This window comes from Caloenas nicobarica, chromosome 5 (assembly GCF_036013445.1).
Source record: "Caloenas nicobarica isolate bCalNic1 chromosome 5, bCalNic1.hap1, whole genome shotgun sequence".
Classification (NCBI taxonomy): domain Eukaryota; kingdom Metazoa; phylum Chordata; class Aves; order Columbiformes; family Columbidae; genus Caloenas; species Caloenas nicobarica.
Window position 1 is genome coordinate 21,162,555 of NC_088249.1, and position 18,885 is coordinate 21,181,439.

An 18,885-nucleotide genomic window follows, 5' to 3' on the forward strand; every position below is an offset into this window, starting at 1 on the left:
AACTTGGGGTGGCTTGTGGAAACGTGAACTAAAATGGGATTTTCAGGCATGGGAATAACTTCCATGCAGATTCACGGTCTCAGTTTAATCCTATGCCTCTACTACTTGGCTACCCAGTATACAGCTTGTTAAATTTAATTTGATGTACCTAACACCTACACATACAGGAAACAATTACAAAAAGACAAATGCATGTTTTCAGCTTATTTTATCACAGAAGTTAAGTTTCATTACATGATCCATATACTTGTGTCTTTAGCACCTCTAGGTTTTCCTTTCAAATAAATGCTTTTGAAGGGACTAGTTTATAATCTCTGTTACAAAGAATTCATTCTTCATACTGTGTTAAGGGTTCATCAGTCTGTTCAATTATGTTAATTAAAAATCATGATGTAAGACTTCAGATTCTTCCATGGCTTTTAAGGAGGAACCACGGCAAGGTTTTTTTTAACTAAAGAAAGAGTCTGTCACAAACAAAAAGTCATATCCCAGAGCTAAAATAACATTAGGAACAGCTTCCAGGTCTAGTTCAGCATGGGAAAACAACAGGTTTTGTTCCAGGTTTTCTTGGTGATATGCATGTCATGCAGCCAAAACTCTACTGGCCCATGGCATCTACCCCACAATCATGAAGACAGAGTTAAATAAGGTGTATGTGATGAGGATTTTCTGAAAACATTTTGTACCTGGGAAATGCAAACATCTTATAGCTTCTGAAGTACTTGAAATGGCTTTTATTCTCTGTCCCAGGTGCAACAGACCCTGTTTTGTGAACCTTTAGTAAACACAGCATTTGAGGGCTTCTCAATCTCTAATATAACTACTATCACTACAAACGTTATCTGCACTTCACAGGTAGGCCAGGTGCAAAGGTATATAGTAATTTGCCTAACGAAGCTGCTAAACAGAGACTTGAAAGCAGATCTTCTAAGTCATAGTTGTTATCTAAATTCCTTTCTCACTGTCATGGTAGGTTTTATAATTTCACTGCTACACCAGACCCAACGTGCACCTCTGGCATATGAAGACACCAGCCATTTCACTTGGCCTGATAATCAGGATGTAATCAAGGAACTATTTGGTGTGTGCATTTCTCACTAGCACCTGCATTTTTGTCCATCCGTATAGCACACTCCCTGTACGTTCACTGTGGAAAAGCTGCCCATCTTTCCTCTCCTTCCCCTGCTTTTGGTTACCAAAATAATCACTGCAGGTAATCTGACAGCAGATGATTAAGGCATGGAAGGGCAGATTGTCTTTCACAGATTTGTAGCTAATAAATCCACTTATGCTTTTTCCCTTGCTTTGACCAATCAGTTTATAATTCATAAGCTTGAGCCACACCATTTCTGAGGGCTGTCTCAGCCCAAATTAAAGAGCCATCTATCCTCAGCCAAGAAAAAAAAGTCCATTCAATACCCAAAGTCATGGTCTCCACAGTGACCAAAGCACAGGGTTGTCCTGTTACATGACCAGTACAACAGGAGTTGATGGAGCCCAAACACAAAGTCATATTGTACTATTTGCCCTGTCACTATAAGCTTTAATGTGTAATAAGTCTCACTGCAAGCTTCAGTGGTAGAAGACATTTAGAATAAACTACTAATGTTTGCAAAGGTCTCTGAAATCTTTAAGTCCAAACATTGCATTTCTTTCCATGGCGTGTGAAGGTTTTAGACCTTAAGACGGCAGATGGAATAAGTAGGGCAGAGCTGCTGTGACTGTGCAATCATTGCTGAGTCTTCTGCAGCATCTCTTTCCCCAGATCCCATTTAATTGAGACAAAGGTCATACTCTCATGTCAAATTAATGAAAGATAATACAGTTAATTTTCCTTAGAGATGTGTCACTTCTTAGCAGAAAGCTTCAGTGAAACAATGGCTTGCAAGCTCCTGAGGATACAGTTCTCATCTTGTGCCTTTTAACTGTCAGTCACATCGATGGCACTCTTCAAACAAAGATGTGGTTGGATGGTTCACCTGGGTGAGCTGTTCATTTAAAAACCTGCATCAAGAGAAGACAGATTCATCCCAAGGACTCGCAAAGGTCATGGATCTCATGCTGACTCTTGCCTGTCTCTCCATTTCATTCTTCAAACTAGTAACACTACTGCCACAAAAGACCTAATGAATCAGAGTGCATTGATCTTGCCTCCTGCCTTCCTTTATCCAGTAAAAAAGGGGGCTAACTGCAGGGATCCCCACTTTCTGGGTCTATGTGAACATGATCAAGTCATGAGCTGCAATCAGAAATCAGCTCAGTATTGACTTCTCTTAGCTCCCGCTGGACTTGGCCCTGGGATACACAACCAATGCAGCTGTTAGCGGGAAGAAAATTTGCTTAGAATCAAGGATGGTGAAAGAAGCTCTGGCTCAATGCCTTGACAAGGCTGGGGAGAGAAGAGCTTTTCACCATAACCTGCCTGTCTTTAGACAGATGTAGCTACTTCTCACTTCCCATGAAAATTATACTGACAGTAGTATCTGAAGGGCTTTGCAATGAGTTTGTTGCAAAGTGCAGCTCTCCCTGTATCCCTCGCTTCCAGTCAAAAGTCCTAATTCTTGCACCTGATTTCACTTCCCACTGAGACTGTTGTGCTTCTCACATGCTGCCATACATTTAAAACATCGTTCTGGAGCTCATCTCCCAACCTGCTTCTCTCCCTTCTTCCCCAGACTCTTTTTGAACTGATCTGTTGTCAAGTGTCTTATCTTATATTTGTCTTGCCTTATCTTAAAATACAAGCTCCTTGGGGCAGGTAACATGTCTCTTTCTATGTGCCTAAAATGTGTGCGATTTGATCCCACTCTATGAATGTTTTAGAATAACAATAGTACCAGAGGATGCTCACACATGTCAAGTGTCAGGCCAAATGAAAGATGAACGTTTTACACTCTAAATATTAGCTGCTAGAGTCTTCTGTTTGCAGCATAATTGAAAAACATTATTGTAATTGGTTAGCAAAGCCACCAAACTTTCAGCACAGACCTTTTCAAAATGAAAATGAATGAGGTAGCTATGGAAATGACATCTTAATAAGAAGAATGAAACTCAAACCCCTAGTGCAAGTACAGTGTATAATCCATTACAGGGAGATTAGATGAGATATAAAAACCTCAAAGATATAAGATTATTGATCTGACATAAGTCATCTGTTTTTGTAACCACAAAATGGCAAACAAAAGGCATCTAGACACTGCACAGTGCCTAACTACAGCTTTTTCATGGAGGGTGAGAAGAGAAATGAACAACCTACACTGTCGTGCAAGGTCTTACTCTATTTTGGGTGCAGTTTTGTTGCTGGTTTGCTTTTTTTTTTTTTTTTTCCCCTTCCTGCTAACCTAGAAAGTACTGTCAGGGCCAGAATGAATTTTTAATTAATTCCCTGGATCTGAAGCTCAGTGGATGAAGGTTCAACTCCCAGTCCAGCCATAGTGTTAACCTCTTCATAACCCAGCTGCTCACTTGTGAGATGAAGCAATAAAGCTTCCCTTTACCACACACATGTGGAGGAGACATTCAGTAATCTTCACAATATGCTACAACACGGCATCAGTGCTGGGTACTGATGTATTCAGACAGCTACAAAGCCTCAAAGACATAGAAAAAGGAAGCATCAAGACTGCATTGCAGATGGTGGGTGCTGAAGAAGGGTTGACTCCTGGAAGAGGCTACTCCTCCCAGGGAACTTGGCTGAAAAAACTGGTGGTTTTTAGTAAATAGTCCCCTAGTTCTAGAAATTCCCTGTTTCTCACTGATTTTGAAGTGAAAACCATGAGCGTTACCAAGTCTTCTAATCCCTCCTTGTTCAGCTAGGGAGAAATCCTCAGCCAAGTGCAAGTTATTTCAGTGGAAATGACCTATCCTATCCTGATGTTTGTGTCATTCCTTTTTCTGTCATGGTCCAGTACCTTGTGAACCAGTATCAAGCAGGGAGGCAGCACAACATGAAGGCAGCACAGACAGCCAAGAATTCAAAGGGTGGCAAAAATCAGAGATTGTTCGTCTCCTTTTACAAGAACTCCGGTGCCTCCTCAATGCACCAGAAAACACCCAACAGAGCAGGATCTTGAACCCAGGTCTCACACGACACAGATCATTCTGATTTCACCCAAATCATCCAGCAGCTCCAAAAATGGATAGTAGTGAGGCCATTTTGCAGCAAAACATATTTCACTTATGGATACTTAATGTTTATGATTTAATGACACACCATGGTCAGTGTAGCTACGTTAAAGGGACGTTAAAAATACGGTGCTCCTGCTGTTCATTTACCACAGCCAGCTTTTAGCCTGAACCAGCCATGCTGGTGGCAGCTGTAACACATGTACCAACACTGTGCCTCAAGTGCAGGCACTGCACTTCCAGTCATTCAGCATAGCTGGGGAAAATAAATCTCTTGCTTAGCATAGGCTTCCTTACAGAGGACACATAACTACACATTTTTGGTCCAAGCATGCAAAAATTTATCTCATAAGATTTTGGCGGATTTGTGTCTTGTCTGGGCTTTGTAACAAGTCAGTGAAAGGCTCCTGATTAGAAAGGTCTTTTGTCATGCGCACAGCCAAAGACTACAGGACAGCTAGGATAATTCACTGAACTTGGATAACAGTGTACAAGTGATACACTTTAGAAAAATACAGACTGGGAGTACTTAGCTGAAAGTAATGTCATAATCTACAATAATCATTAATGTAAAACCCAAAATCCAGAATCTTACTTCCTCGTTTAGCAGTAACTAAACCTTTTGATCTCAAGGGCTGAATCTCCTTTACTCATAACAGCCTTACCAGCAGATTTCTAGCCATGAAGTGATTAGAGGAATGAACAAATTCCTTGGAAAGAAAATTTGTACCAAGTTACACAGGTTGCTCTAAAGACACTTAAGGAGAAGAAAGGGAATATCTTATTTTATTGAAGTCTTTTTAACTTTACTCCAAGCCTCATCTGTTTTGCAATATCCTCCCACAATGACTGGAGAAGCGCTTAACATTAGAGGAAGGAACAGTCTGCTGACGTGCAGTTTGCTTTTATACACAAATCCTGAGGTTTCTGTGTGCCTGATCTACTGCCATCCAACACAAATGTTACCCAGGTGATCCCAGTCCATCTCTTGCAGAACTCCTCTTTACGCTGTGCATTTTAGGCTGTCTCCACTTAAGCCATATGCACTTTACACAGATTTCATTAATTTCTGAGTCATTACATTTGTTCAGCAGTTAATGGGAAATATTAAGTGTACTGGAATAAATAGGACTAAGTGAAAGATGCCTTAATGTTTGGCTTTCAGTAACCTCTCTTGTCCAGCTACAGGCCCTCGCTTTTCACATTACTGTCTTCACATACTCTAGAGAACGGGCTGCAGGGAAGGAAGGCTTAAATAGGATGACCCCAGGGGCCCTGCTCCAGGGTAGCTACAGGTTGCTCCCAGCTCCCTGTGTCAGCAGCAGCCGTGGTCATTTCCAGCCCCACAGTGTGGTGAGTATGACTCTGAAGTGGCTTGCAGGCAACCAGCGTGACAAATGCCACAGCTTGGAAGGTACTTTTCTGCTCTAGAGATTAAGGAGAGGCTGGAAAATTTGGGTTTCTATTCTTGACTCTGTCACTGAGTTATGTTGTGTGACATTAACGAATTTTTCTTTTCACATGTACTGACCCAACCACGTCCCTTTTTCTGCCTTCTCCGTTTAGAGTGTTGCTATCCAAAGCAGATACTATACCCTCTGCAAATTTGAAAACTTCCTGATCTAGTGGATCTAATCCTAGAAAGTTAAGTATCAGAAGGCAGGAAATAGGAATACTCCTGTTTTTTAAAGCCTTTTAGGTATAACCTAACTGAGCACCATGCACCATGTGCAGTCTCAGTAGACCTATTTGCCATCTCCACTCCTGGCTGCTCCAAAATTTACTTTGCTGCTATACTACCCTTGTATCTAATCAAGATATTATCAAGGAAGTGAGGCATTGGGAGGAAAGACGACTTCAAAAAAATATAATTGCCTTCAGGAGAAAAAGATTCTCCTGTGAATTCAGCTTTGTCTATCTAGTTTAAATGTCATAGTATTTTCTTCTCATCCGACTCACCCCACTCTCAGCTTCCATGGTCTGCAACCTGTTTGAATGAGCAGCACATGCTGACATGGAACCATGTTGGACTTGTTTTTATACCTTTGCCTCATTCCCATGGATGTTTTTCTATCATTGCTTTATCTGATACTTCTAAGATATCAGATTCAAACAGTGGGCTCACTTAAAACATCCCGAGTACCTTGCAGGAACGACCAGAGAAGCTGGCATGGCCCCTCTGAATTTCGGTCTTTTGCCTTTCAGTATAACAGATAATGAAAAGACTTAAAACCCAGCTTTTTTTTTTTTTTTTTTTGTCATCCAGCATTCTTAGTGCAGATCACCAGAACAGCAATGTAGCTGCTTGGAGTGCTTCCAGACCTAGTTCCATATTTCTATTATTAAGCAAATATGGTTCACAACCACCCCCTTGCACACAGACAAATTGTCTTCATCGAGTCAACAGTACCATGACGGTACCAGCATCTCAGTCCCTCTAACTATCTGTTTCTGCAGAATGTGTTACATGCTGGAACATGCCTCTATTCAGTAACATATCCACGACAGAGCATTTTCTTCAGTTACACTATTTCTGATTGCTTCCTAGCTTGAAGCAGAAGGAATGTATACTGCTTTTGAATGTCCTGACTACAGATGAACACATATTCTAGACGATTTTTCTCCAAGCAACCTCAACCACTGAACTTCCCCTGCAAAAACTTAAATGGCTCCTTCAGCATCTGCTGATTAGTATCAGTGTGATCTACCATATTTTTTCTTTTTGTTTGGTTCAACCATAACAGATTTCTCAATCCCTGCTCCAGTTTGATTTAATCTTTTCTGAATGTGGGGAAGGAGTCAGAAACTTATACAGGCATCCACATAAAAATCTTCACCAGTAGCTTCTATAATGGCACTAATACTTTCCTTCTCCAATTGGAACTACATTGAGAAATATCATGGCTCGCTTAGCTGATCCTGATGAGCTGTGAGTTTACTTCAATATGTTTCTTCTTGGTTTTGGTCATATACTTATCTTGAGGATATTCTAGTTAAAAACGTTACTCTAGTATATTCCTATAGATGTTGTTTCATCAGCGAACTCCTTACACTTTTGCCATAGCTATTAATCAGATATCAAACAAGATTAGCTACAAGACCAATCTCTGAGGAAATCTGCTAATTATATACATCCAACATGTTGGTTCTTCTCCAGTTAAAATACTGTTGCCATCATAAAACAAAATAAGGAGAACTCCATACCCTCTGTTACAAAAATAAAAAAACCCTCAAGGTTAGAAGAGTATGAGATCTTTTATCCCATTTCCCACTTCTCTACATGTATTTAATCTGCTTTCAGTTAATATTTTTACTAACAGGCTGTATCTATTGCTCATACAGTACTTTCCCTCTTTTTAATTACATAATTTTTTAACTTTTCTGATATTTTACTTGTAACACAGGCTACAAGTCTTCAGCACACATTACTACAATCTACCAACTAAAGCATTTTATGCTCTTGAGTTTTGTTTTTAACTCACTGTAATTTTTTCGACTTCCATCTCTTCATACTTACTAATCTTTGTACCCTTAATATCAACTTCACCATCACTATTATTATCAAAAAACTGTAGCAAACAACTGTGTTTGTTTTGAGATGTATCTAAACTAGTATCTCATTCTCAGCCTCATTGAAGAACAATTTGTCTTCTGTCTTCTCATTTTCTCTAAATGTTTTAGGAACCCATCGCTGCCCCGTGCAAGACCTAACTCAGCTTGACTTCTTCAATTCCCCCTTTTTCCTGTACTTACCAGCTTGTTTTGCTGATTGATGCTTTTTTCACTCCTTATTTGCAGATGTTTCGCTTGTTTGCTTGAACACACTTCAAATGCACACTTAGCTATATTCTCATTTCTTCTCATCCTAATCTGTTCTCTGTTCCTTGACAAAGAATACCCAAAATTCAGCTCTAAAATAGACCACAGAATAGTCATGCTAATGACTGTTTTAGCTGACAATAAGGTCTGAGCCCCGCTTTCCATGCCTGAAAATCAGAACCACTATTGCCTACACTACAAAGTGAGATTCTCTACCCAACTACTTTGTGTAAAGGAAGAGGTTACCTATGACAAGAAACCTATTATTTGTATTTCTGCAATGAATATAGCTCAGCCTTTCCTCTGCAGATCTCAAAGACTTCCCCTATACAGTTCTTGACATCTAGGCAGACTCTCTATCTTCCATCTTCTTTCCAGATTCAGCTACTCCTATGTCACTCTCTTTTATACTTGTGTTTATCATATTCAAAGATGCCTCCTGGGACATACCAATATAGTTAAGTTTGTATTACACATCTGTAAACCAACCTCAGATACTCCAAGGGATGTTCCAGGTTTTTTATGTATTTTAAAACATTTCTTAACCTTTTTTCTCCCTTAAATTTCTAAGCAGCAAGAAAACTCAATGCTAGGGGCTGCTACGTTTTTAATTATGTAAATGAAGAATTTTGCAGATGAGTTACGTGCAGTAGTGTCTCAGCATGGAAACATCCATTGCTGGAGGGTTAATTCCATTCTTTGCACTCAGGCCGGTCAGTACAACCTTCACAGATATTTTATGTGTCACAAGGTTCTTCTTCAAAGTGGCTATTAATAGCGATTTTCACCTGTAAGAGATGGTCCAGATAATGAAGATGTGTGGCTAATTATGACGGATGTCCAGCCAGTGTGCTTAGGGTAATTCAGTAGGATTTGCTGGTTGCTCTGCCTTAAGGAACACTTTAGATTCCTTTTAATTTTTAATGTTACTTTCAAATCCCCTTCAAAGTTGTTTCTAATAATATGGAAACTTTTAACTACAACCTGCATGCTTTACCACTTGGCAGGAGACTAGAGATCTCCATCTCCAGCTGCTGAGTTGCTGTGAACAGTGTTAGAAACTTATACCAGGCTGCGTGCCTTCATTCATCACTGTAAGTTTGCGAATGACAAGTTGTATACACTTAGTTAATGGTAGCAGTTGAGCACCATAATGTCTACCAAGTACAAAACTAGCATTAACATTCAGAGACCAAACAACTCCAGGTTCCTGTCAACCTTTGGAACCATCAAATGCAATCCGGAGTTACTCTTCTCATTTCTGTCTATCACCATCCATGACAAGGCAAGAGAAATTATCCCAAAGCCAAAAATTCAAAGCGTGGACACTAATTTCCTCAGTTCTGGATCCCAGCCATATTAAACTGTGAAAGGGGCTACTTTTTGGAAATAACCCATGATGTCAGACTTCCAACACGCAAGATGGCAGAAATCTTACCAAAAAATTAATGTCATTTTAGATTACATGTATTTAGACTATATGTCATGTGAATAGTGTAAAAATACGGGGTTTGTTCTAGCTTTGCTTTACTACAAAAGTCAAGCAAAAGTCAAGACATCAACGCCTGTTTTCACCTAAGAACTTGTTACAATCACTAAGCTTATTATCCAATTCTTGGAAACACATCTGGTCTTGCATACAATGTATGCCACAAAAATGGCAAAACATACATAGCTTCCTCTTTCTCCTCTACATCACAGCTCAGCATTCAAATATGCTTCCCAAGGGTGGCACATAATTATCCTCCAGTGTCAAAAATAGTGTTCTTTCTGATCACGAGTAAGGAGAAGAAACACACCGGCTGCAACAACATATGACATTATCACTTGAAAACCATCTGAATGGCTCTTCTCGTGATGTTTGCGTCTGCCTGGGCTGCCTGTGCTAGGCTTAACGCAGCCTGTGGTGAACAGGTTAAAACAAAGGGAGAATAAAGTGATTAGAGGGTTGTGGTGTGGCAGGTGGATCCACAGGGAGTCAAATTACATCGACACACAGACTTTCTATGACTAGAACAGGAAATCTGCACATGCAATTTATGATTTCTGTGTGAAATACCAAGGTCCCTATCTGTATCCTTAAAAACCCGCAGTCTCCGTTTTGCATATCAGTGCTGTCTTCAGTCTCATTGCTTCTCTCTGAGACACACATTTCTAAAGCTTAATGCAAGAGTGCCAGTAATTGATGCAGCTCTCTTTTTATGCACGCAACCTCTAAACAGCATGTTGGATCACACCCCAAAAAGGCAGTTTGTCAGGGAGAGGTTATTTTTGATTGCAAAGTCAGCCACAAAGGTCTATGATTGTACGAAGCAACTGATCCAGGAGTCACTGTCTGGAGGCCAGAAACTGCCCCATTTCAAGGGGTTGCCTGGACGAGGCAGGTGGAGTGTGGGTGACCATGGCAAGAGAATTGGTTCGATGAAGCAGAGAGAACCCTCCCTTCCTGGAGTCAGACAGCACCCAGAGCCCAACAAGAGTGATGGGCCTCGCAATTACCTCATTGTTTGCTAAATAAATTCTCTTCTGTTGTGTTTGGTAGGTTAAACACTGGCACTTTCTAGACTTCTGCTCCCAGAAAATGTCTCTGTCTGTGTAGCTGTTGCATATGCCTGACTTGTGAAGTTGTTAATCTGCAGGTTGTTTTTTGGGAGCAGGTATTTTAAGTGACAGAAGAGTGCGAAGAAATCAGTATTGCATTGCTTCTGTGAAAAAAGGCACTGTGAGCTCCAGACTGGTGGGATACGCACAGGCATCAGGCAGGCCTGGACCTTGAAGCAGCGCCTGAATCTAGTCCTGGAGGACATCATCTATTTGGCATGTTCAGGCTGAATCCCTCGCCACTGTGGTCACTTGAGAGGGCAAACTGACCATCCTTCAAAACCTGGTATTAGCTTGCAAGATTACAAAAAGGCCATCCTTTAGTCCTGGGGGATCCTACTTCATGGTATAAACAAAGAAAATTTCTTCTTCCTTTCATTATAAGCCATAGTACTGAGTTACAGCAATTAAAACTAAAAAGGAGTGCTCAAAAGGAAACAAACAAACAACAGTTCCTCCAGGTTTCTCTGCTCTAATACAGAACAGCAGCTTCAGAGGCACAAGGTCCCAAAGTAATCATTTGAAAAACCCTTGGTTTGTAAGCACGTATGTGGGGAATGCAGCATTAGGAAAACCAAGAACAAATCCAAGTGTTGTATTTTGCAGAGAAATCATCTGAGCCTCCCAAATTCTCTTCTTGCTTATGTTTTATGGGGTGCACGGCCAAGGATTCTGTCGATCACCAACATGTGCAAGTATAACAGCAAATAAATTGAAAAACCCTTCTGGATAATTGTTAAAGAACATGTAGGTGATTTGGGGAAAAAAAATCAGAACTACAGATGTGCCGGGGAAAAAAAAAAAAAAAAAAAAAGAAAAAAAAAGATGATATTTAAAATGCCAGCCTCCTGTGAGCCCCTCTGTTTCCAGTCGCTTATTTTGCCACTCACAGCTCCCGCCGCGGATTTCTGCTGCCATCTACTGCTACCTGCACTGCGGGACCTGAGCTCCCCTCCTGCATCCCGGCAATGGCACTGCGGTCAGGGGTGTGGGGGGGTGTTAGGACGTGAAATACTTTTGGACAATAAAGGAAAAACAATTTCCAAGGAGAGAAAGGGATAGGAGAAAGCCTCACAGCCAAGATTAAAAACCCATGTACAGCTTTAACCTTTAAAGGTATAATGTAAAAAATGTCCATGCTCTCAAGAGAGAGGCTTAAATGGAAATGCTTTTGCTTTCAAAGGGGAAGGGAAACCCACACCTGCATCCACCTTTCTGTCATGCAGTGGCCTAAGCCTATTCCCAAGGCCTTAAAGGTTATTAATTAAAGTGATATGGCTGACAACCTATGTTCAGCCCCCACTGGATGATGAAACAACCTGCACAGTAGGAAAGCTAAGGAATGAAAAATACCCTGGGGGTAATTCCAAGTTTCCTAACTCATTCACCTGTGTTTCACCTGTTCTAGAAACAGAGGGCTTCGGACACTGGTGATGGAAATCCTGCACCTGACCCCAGCTTTCAATTCCGATCAGCAAAGACTCAGAGAACAGATGAGCTTTCAATGATTGCAGGTATTTCTAAATGAAATCTAGAAGGAAAGCACACTTTTACAATGTGTATTAGAAGACAGGCTATGGAAAAAATGTTGGCAGTGGAACCATATTGTGTCTGTTACAACCCAGTAAGAGATATGCTGCATTTCATAACCTCTGAATTTCACAGCACTCCTTTGCAGGTGGCAGCAAAGATCAGACCCAGACCTTCCTGATCCCACTTCATATTTCATGTCTGTTAATGTTATATAGCAGTCTTCATTAGCAATACCAATCTACACAAAGATTGCAGAGGGCTGAGAAGCAAAATAAATTAGCCTTTCCCCTTCTCTGTGCAGCTCTTGTTAGACTGCTCTCAATGTCTAAGTCAACTCAGTTTAGTAGTCTCTAACTCGACTTTATTACATGACCTGCAATGCACAGTTGAATAATTTTAAGTTGATTTAGCTAAGCACAGTGACAAAGTCAGGTTTTTGTTCCTTATACCATTTATCTTCTATAGCTATACTACACCATGTGGGCACATTCTCCATGGATTAAAATACAATCCAATCTGTATGACTAAGATGCATTTCTGGTACTATGACTCCATAAGAATGTCATATCTAAGCATGTCATCATGTTTATTCTACACAAAAATCTGTAATATAAAGAACTACTAAAATATATATAGAGAGAATAGGACTTATGAGGAGCAGCTGAGGGAGCTGGGGCTGTTCAGCCTGCAGAAAAGGAGGCTGAGGGGAGACCTTATCGCTGCCTACAACTACCTGAAAGGAGGTTGTAGCGAGGTGGGTGCTGGTCTCCTCTCCCCAGTAACAAGTGATAGGACAAAAGGAAATGGCCTCGTGTTGCACCAGGGGAGGTTTAGATCGAATATTAAGAAAAATTTCCTCACCAAAAGAATTATCAAGCCTTGGAACAGGCTGACCAGGGAAGCGGTTGAGTCACCATCCCTGGGGGTATTTAAAAGACATGCAGATGTGGCACTTACGGACATAGTTTAGTGGTGGACTTGGCAGTGCTAGGTTAACAGTTGGACTCGATCTTAAAGGTCTTTTCCAACCTAAACGATTATATGGTTCTATGATTTTTAAGTTATAATAGCGCTGATGCTGTGCCCCAGCAATGTGATTGAAGCCAAAAAGCTGTCCACATTGACAAAGCATTGAAGTATTCCCAGGATGTCACTCTCTCTTCCTTCATCTCCTCCAGGAGCTGAGCTACCAACACATGCCTGAGAAAAAAAGACTTTGTAGGCCAGATTTGCTCTACACTTCAACAGCCAGATTCCCCAGAGACCCAATTCTCTAATGAAATAGGAACTAAAGTGGGTTAGAAAGAAGACCAAAAAAAAAGAAACCAAACAACAAACAACTCACACTAGAGAGCCCTAGAATCGTGATGGTATTTTTTCTTTCAGGTTCTCCTCCAGGACAGAAGTGTTTGTTTCTATGTCAGTTGCCAGAATATTCCACTCTTGATATGGAAGCTGACTAGAGTAGGTGGCTTTCCTTGGGATACTGTCAAAGGCTGTTCAAAGAGCAACAATTAATTCGACTTGTTATTTGAGGCTCTGAATCGTTTTTTGACAATGTTTTTTCATTTTCCTAGAGCCTTTGTCTCTTGCTCAGGCTTTGCATTTCATTAGGTTCCTGATTCAGTGTGCCTCTCCTCCACTTCACAGTAGGCCAGAAGACAGTCCGCTCCATTTAAAGTTTCTGGAGGACTGCAGGCCATTGCACCTCTTTTGCCCACAATGTTTTACAGTGTTTCAGGGAGATGTCTGAAAACTTGGTTTTCAAACAGCTCATGTGAGCGAGGAGAGCAATGTTTTAGCCTGCCCAACAGCAGCGAGTTTTGGCCTTTTCTACAAATAAAGCGTAACACAAAAGAGAAGAGTTCCTAACCCAGTGCTCCACAGATGCTTGTCCTTGACAAAGCCCACAGAAGGGGAGGTGGGGGGCGTCTGACACTGCAGTCTTCTGGCAATTTGTGTCTCAGCCACACTAGTAAAGCGCACAGACCCTGAACCCAGAGCCAATGTTTCATTGCAGGAGGCGCGATAAATGTGGTGAGAGACCATGTCCCAGAAACTGTGCGATTTGAATTGTTAAGGTGAATAAAGTATTATTAGGCCCATCTACAGGTAAGAAAGGAACGCAACCTGGTCCTCTGCCTTTCCTTGATAATACCTTTTTTGTATGACAGAAACTACACATGTGCAATCCCAAAGGACTAATGCAGATGCTTAATAATGAACAAAAATATCATGTAGCAATGAGCCAACAAACAAAGATGAATCATCTACTCAATTAAAATTGCCAACAGAATTAGGCAGCTACTATAAATTATCCCAAATCATACTGATGAGTATTCACAGCGTATATCTCTACAGTATGTGTCACAGAAAGTCTTTTGAACATTTCACTAGATGTTCTCCATCACCACGGAAGTATCTATGTAGATTTCATTTTCTGCACGGTTTGAGTTTTTGTCTTTGCTTGCATCTGAGACCTGAAATAAGTGCTCATCACTATACAGGAAAAAAAAAAAAGAAGACTTCTTTATCCTCTCAAAATCTGGCAGATACAGTTGCAGGAAAAAATATGTGATTTGTGCTTATGTGCTGTACACTGTTACCCCATGTACAACCACTAGACCATCACATCTGTCATGAGAAATGAAACAAATCAAGGGCCATTGAACACTGTGAATTATAAAGGCAAATCTGCAGAGAGGGATTCTTGCAGGTGTTTCTGGAACACGACACACAGGGCAATTCAGGGTAATCAAAAACCCTTGGATTTCCACTTCAAGCCATGGCGAAAGAGGTGGTTGCTACACTGGACTATAATCAAAACATTCAGGGCACCAATAGAGTCATGATATTCAAATGGGATTTTTTTTCTCTGTGTCTGCTGTTTTATTTATCAGCTTGTTTTTGCCACTGCATTTCCATAAAACTGGATGCACATATAAAAGAATATGATAAAAAGAGAAAGACTAATGTGGTATAGCACAGATCTATTTCTGCCTCTCCCCTGGTATCCAGTTTTGACTTTTTCAAAGCCATCTCTAACAGAAATTGGTTTCAGGAATAACGAATTTATGAATTCATAAATTCAAGAAAGGTCAAACTCTTCCAAGTTACAGTGCGTTGATTACAAGGTGCACTCTGCTGCTATATCCTGACCACTTATAATGTTTCACAATGATGCCTTTCTTAGAAATAAAGGGCTATCCCCAGTATATTAATTCTTATTTACTACCATTATTTCTGTTGCCCTTCTACTATATGACAGACTCTTCATCTTATCTCATGCTATTGCTTAGAATTGCTGTGTTCAGTGAAGCACCTGCTGTGTTTCGCTCCAGAAATGGATGCAATTCATTGACGACTACAATGATCCTTTTACAAATACTATAAACCAATATTGCTGCCTTCAGTCAATAAAGACTGCCAAAACTTTGAATGTTTTCAATGAAAGGTGCACAGTATGTTCAAACAAATGTCAAAAATAGACACAAACATGAAAGAAACCACTTCCCCAAAAACATTTGTGGCTTCCTCAGACCTGAAAACGGCCATTAGTTCTGTGTGACTACTTTCCTTTGCTGCAGAAGTGATGTGACCTTAATCTGTTTACCTCTCAGCATCTATCTGAACTTCACTTTATTCTAAATACCATTCCAGAGTTCTCCCATTCTGAAAGGCACTGGCAGCCTTGCTCCCAAAGTTTCCCATTTATAAAAAATACTTATATTTTGTCAGTCAAAGAGACTGAGAGGAGGGAGTGGAAAGGAAATGAAGTGCATTGCAGAAGGCTGTCCAGCAAGCCTGCATCCTAGAGAAGAACAAGTCCAGGCCTTTTAAAAGTCCAACTTTTCACCCCGCTCTCAGGACTCCCAGTAAATGAGATGCACTCTAGATAGAACAACTGCCTCCTTAAAGTAAGATACGCAAAAGCCCAAAACCATTAAAACTTACTCCTTAGTTCTAGCCTGATTATGGATTCAGAGGAAAAAGTATCCTTTGTTGCAATGATGAGAAAGATTTCCAGGAGTATTCTCACTTCTTTTGAGACTTGCAGTTCTACTACTGACCTATTCATCCTGGGAGTTGGGTCTGTGCACGAACGCTTGTACTGCAAAAACCAGTCCATTATTCCATGAGCTGAAAGAGAAATCTCATGGGTTCTCAAGCATGTATCTGCTTAGGTTTACAACTGCTTCTGTTTCACCGATTTTAACTGGGCTCTCTCACTGGTGGAGATAAACATATACCGGGGGTTTGCAGGTTCAGATTCTTATCAATCACCTTTCTTTTCTGTTGGTCATTAACATCGCTCAGACCTCCTGTCACATTAGGTTAAAAGCAGGTCACAGCTCTGAAGTTAAAAATATGAAACAGTCAACATCTGAAACCCAAGCGTGAAAAACAGTGACTTCTTTTTTGGCAGAGCTTTCCCTCATCTTCAGATACCACTGAAGAGTTGGATGCAACTGAGTAAACACTTTCTCTAAGTCATGTTTGTGACAGGTTTTCACGTGTAGGTCTCTAATATCTTGTTATGACCCTGTGCAGCAGACATTGGGAAGTTATCTTATTTGACCAATACTGCAGACAACAAAAATTCCGATGAGACTACCCTAGCTTAACACAGTTATCCAATTTAATTTGTATTTGATGCAACCATGCTCAAATAGTCCTAATTTGTACAGAGTGTTGGACTTCAAAGAAAGTTTTGAATGCAGAGGAAATTCCACTATGTCATTCTATTTAGACTGGTTAAGCAATCTTGCTCTGGTATCATCTCAAGGAGTCTTGTAGAAGTTATATTTAGTCCAAAATTACAAGAGAGTGATGAGCGGAATTCACTGCCTTGTCATAAAGACTGTAAATGCAACTTTTTACGCTCAGATAAATGATGACAGATGCTTTATCTTATTTTCCAACGTATCATACCTCACAAAAGCAGCCAAACAAATGGAAATGGGATATGACAACACAAATAATATTCCACCTCCACTTGTCAACTTCTTCCTGCTGTCAAATCAATAAAAATATTTAAATTATTTTTAAAGCAGTAGCATTGTCATGTTGAAGCCTTACAAATGTTTGCTGTCTATATCAAGCTATGTGTTTATTTTAGGGGAGATGGGGAAATATTTTTAAGGTTAATACAAGGAAAGGAGAGAATGTGCTTAGTGTGCCTTACTGTGCAGTGGACCCCAAAATCTCTCCTCCAATAAGGCCAATAAAGGCTTCAGTTCTCACCACTGTTATATCTATGATCATATTTAGTAACTCAAATAGCAGTAATACAATAAAACACAACATAACTGAGTGCCAGGTAGGAAAGCAGGAGGGGTCAGCTCCTGCCAACTCCTGGATCAAATCCAAACATTCTTCTCCTGAACAAAATAGCCATTACAGTCAAAGTAAGGTCTGAGTAAACCACAGATCCTTCTTTGTGCAGCCATCTCTGAAAACTCTCAAAAAGTAGATCAGAAGCCTTATGATTTAGCTTGAGATCATACATTCTTTAAATGAAGTGTTTAAATGGCTATGCTACAGCAAATATAATACATACTGATGGGGGAAACTCTCATTTCCATCTAAGTCTTGTTTTATAGCCTATGCAGTTGGATGTGATACTCATGAAGCCAAGTAGCTGAAAAACATTAAAGCTAGTTTTATCACCAACCTTTTCAAAAGATTTTCCCATTCCCTGGAGCATGTCAGTGCTCTCACTCAGACCTCTCTGATGGCAATGGGAAAAAAGCCACTTGGCACATGAAGTGCTTTAAGTTAGCTTGTGGCATGATAACTTTCAGCATAGAAAATGCCTACTGAATATATTATTCACAATCACTAATCACAGGCTGAGTTCATTGAAAAATGGGAAGGGAGAGAGAAGGAAGATGGTCTTGCAGCACCAAATCTCTAATCTTTCATCATTTTCTTATGGGAAAAGCGGTCTGAGCAGCAAAGACCAACTGAACCTTATTGGCTTCAGCACACATTGGGTGGTGGGGATGAACTTGATGTTCTGAAGAACATTCAAGACAGACGCCTTTCTGCAGTACATCTAACACCTATTCTTCCAGGGTGGCACCCAGCAGTGCTAACTCAACCATTTTTGTTTCATTTAAAATTCAGAACTATTATTTCCATGATACAGTACATAAAATAGAGCTGGTATTCTTAATACTTTCCCTCCTCCATAATGCAGCTTCTAATTAGGCAGCTGCAATTATACGTAGGTGTAAAAAGCAGACTACACATTATGAAAACATCAGCATTTATGGCAGTATATAGCTTTCAGCAAGAGCTTCTCTACAGGGCACAGAAAGATATCAGAGAGGTATGGAAGAGAAAACCCACATAAATACCTTCTTTATAAAATGCAAATATGATGGTTTTTTAAGCTGCCTGGCAGAGAAACATGAAAATTGTCAAAACCTTATCCAGCTACTTGAGAGTCCTGTCTCTGCCACTGACTGGCACCAGATGCTCTGAAGGAAGGTTGCACACGAGATATTCACCTCAAGTGTGGTGAAAGGCTGGAATCTAAAATTGTCCCAGGCTCTGAGAAGGACATCAGGACAGTAACAGGACACGCAGTAACATATTTCTTTACTCATTCCCCTTCACCTTAGCCTCCCTTTCAAATGTTGGCTGTTGGGTTTAGGCCCCAGGGATAACATTTCAAGAACCTTCCCCAAAACACTCAGTGAGAGTGGTGGTACTTATGAAAACTTCTGGTCATTTTGTTCCTTAGATTAATATTCTTTTCTCATATATTGAGAAGCTGTTGCCTTCAGTGATGGCCTGCCA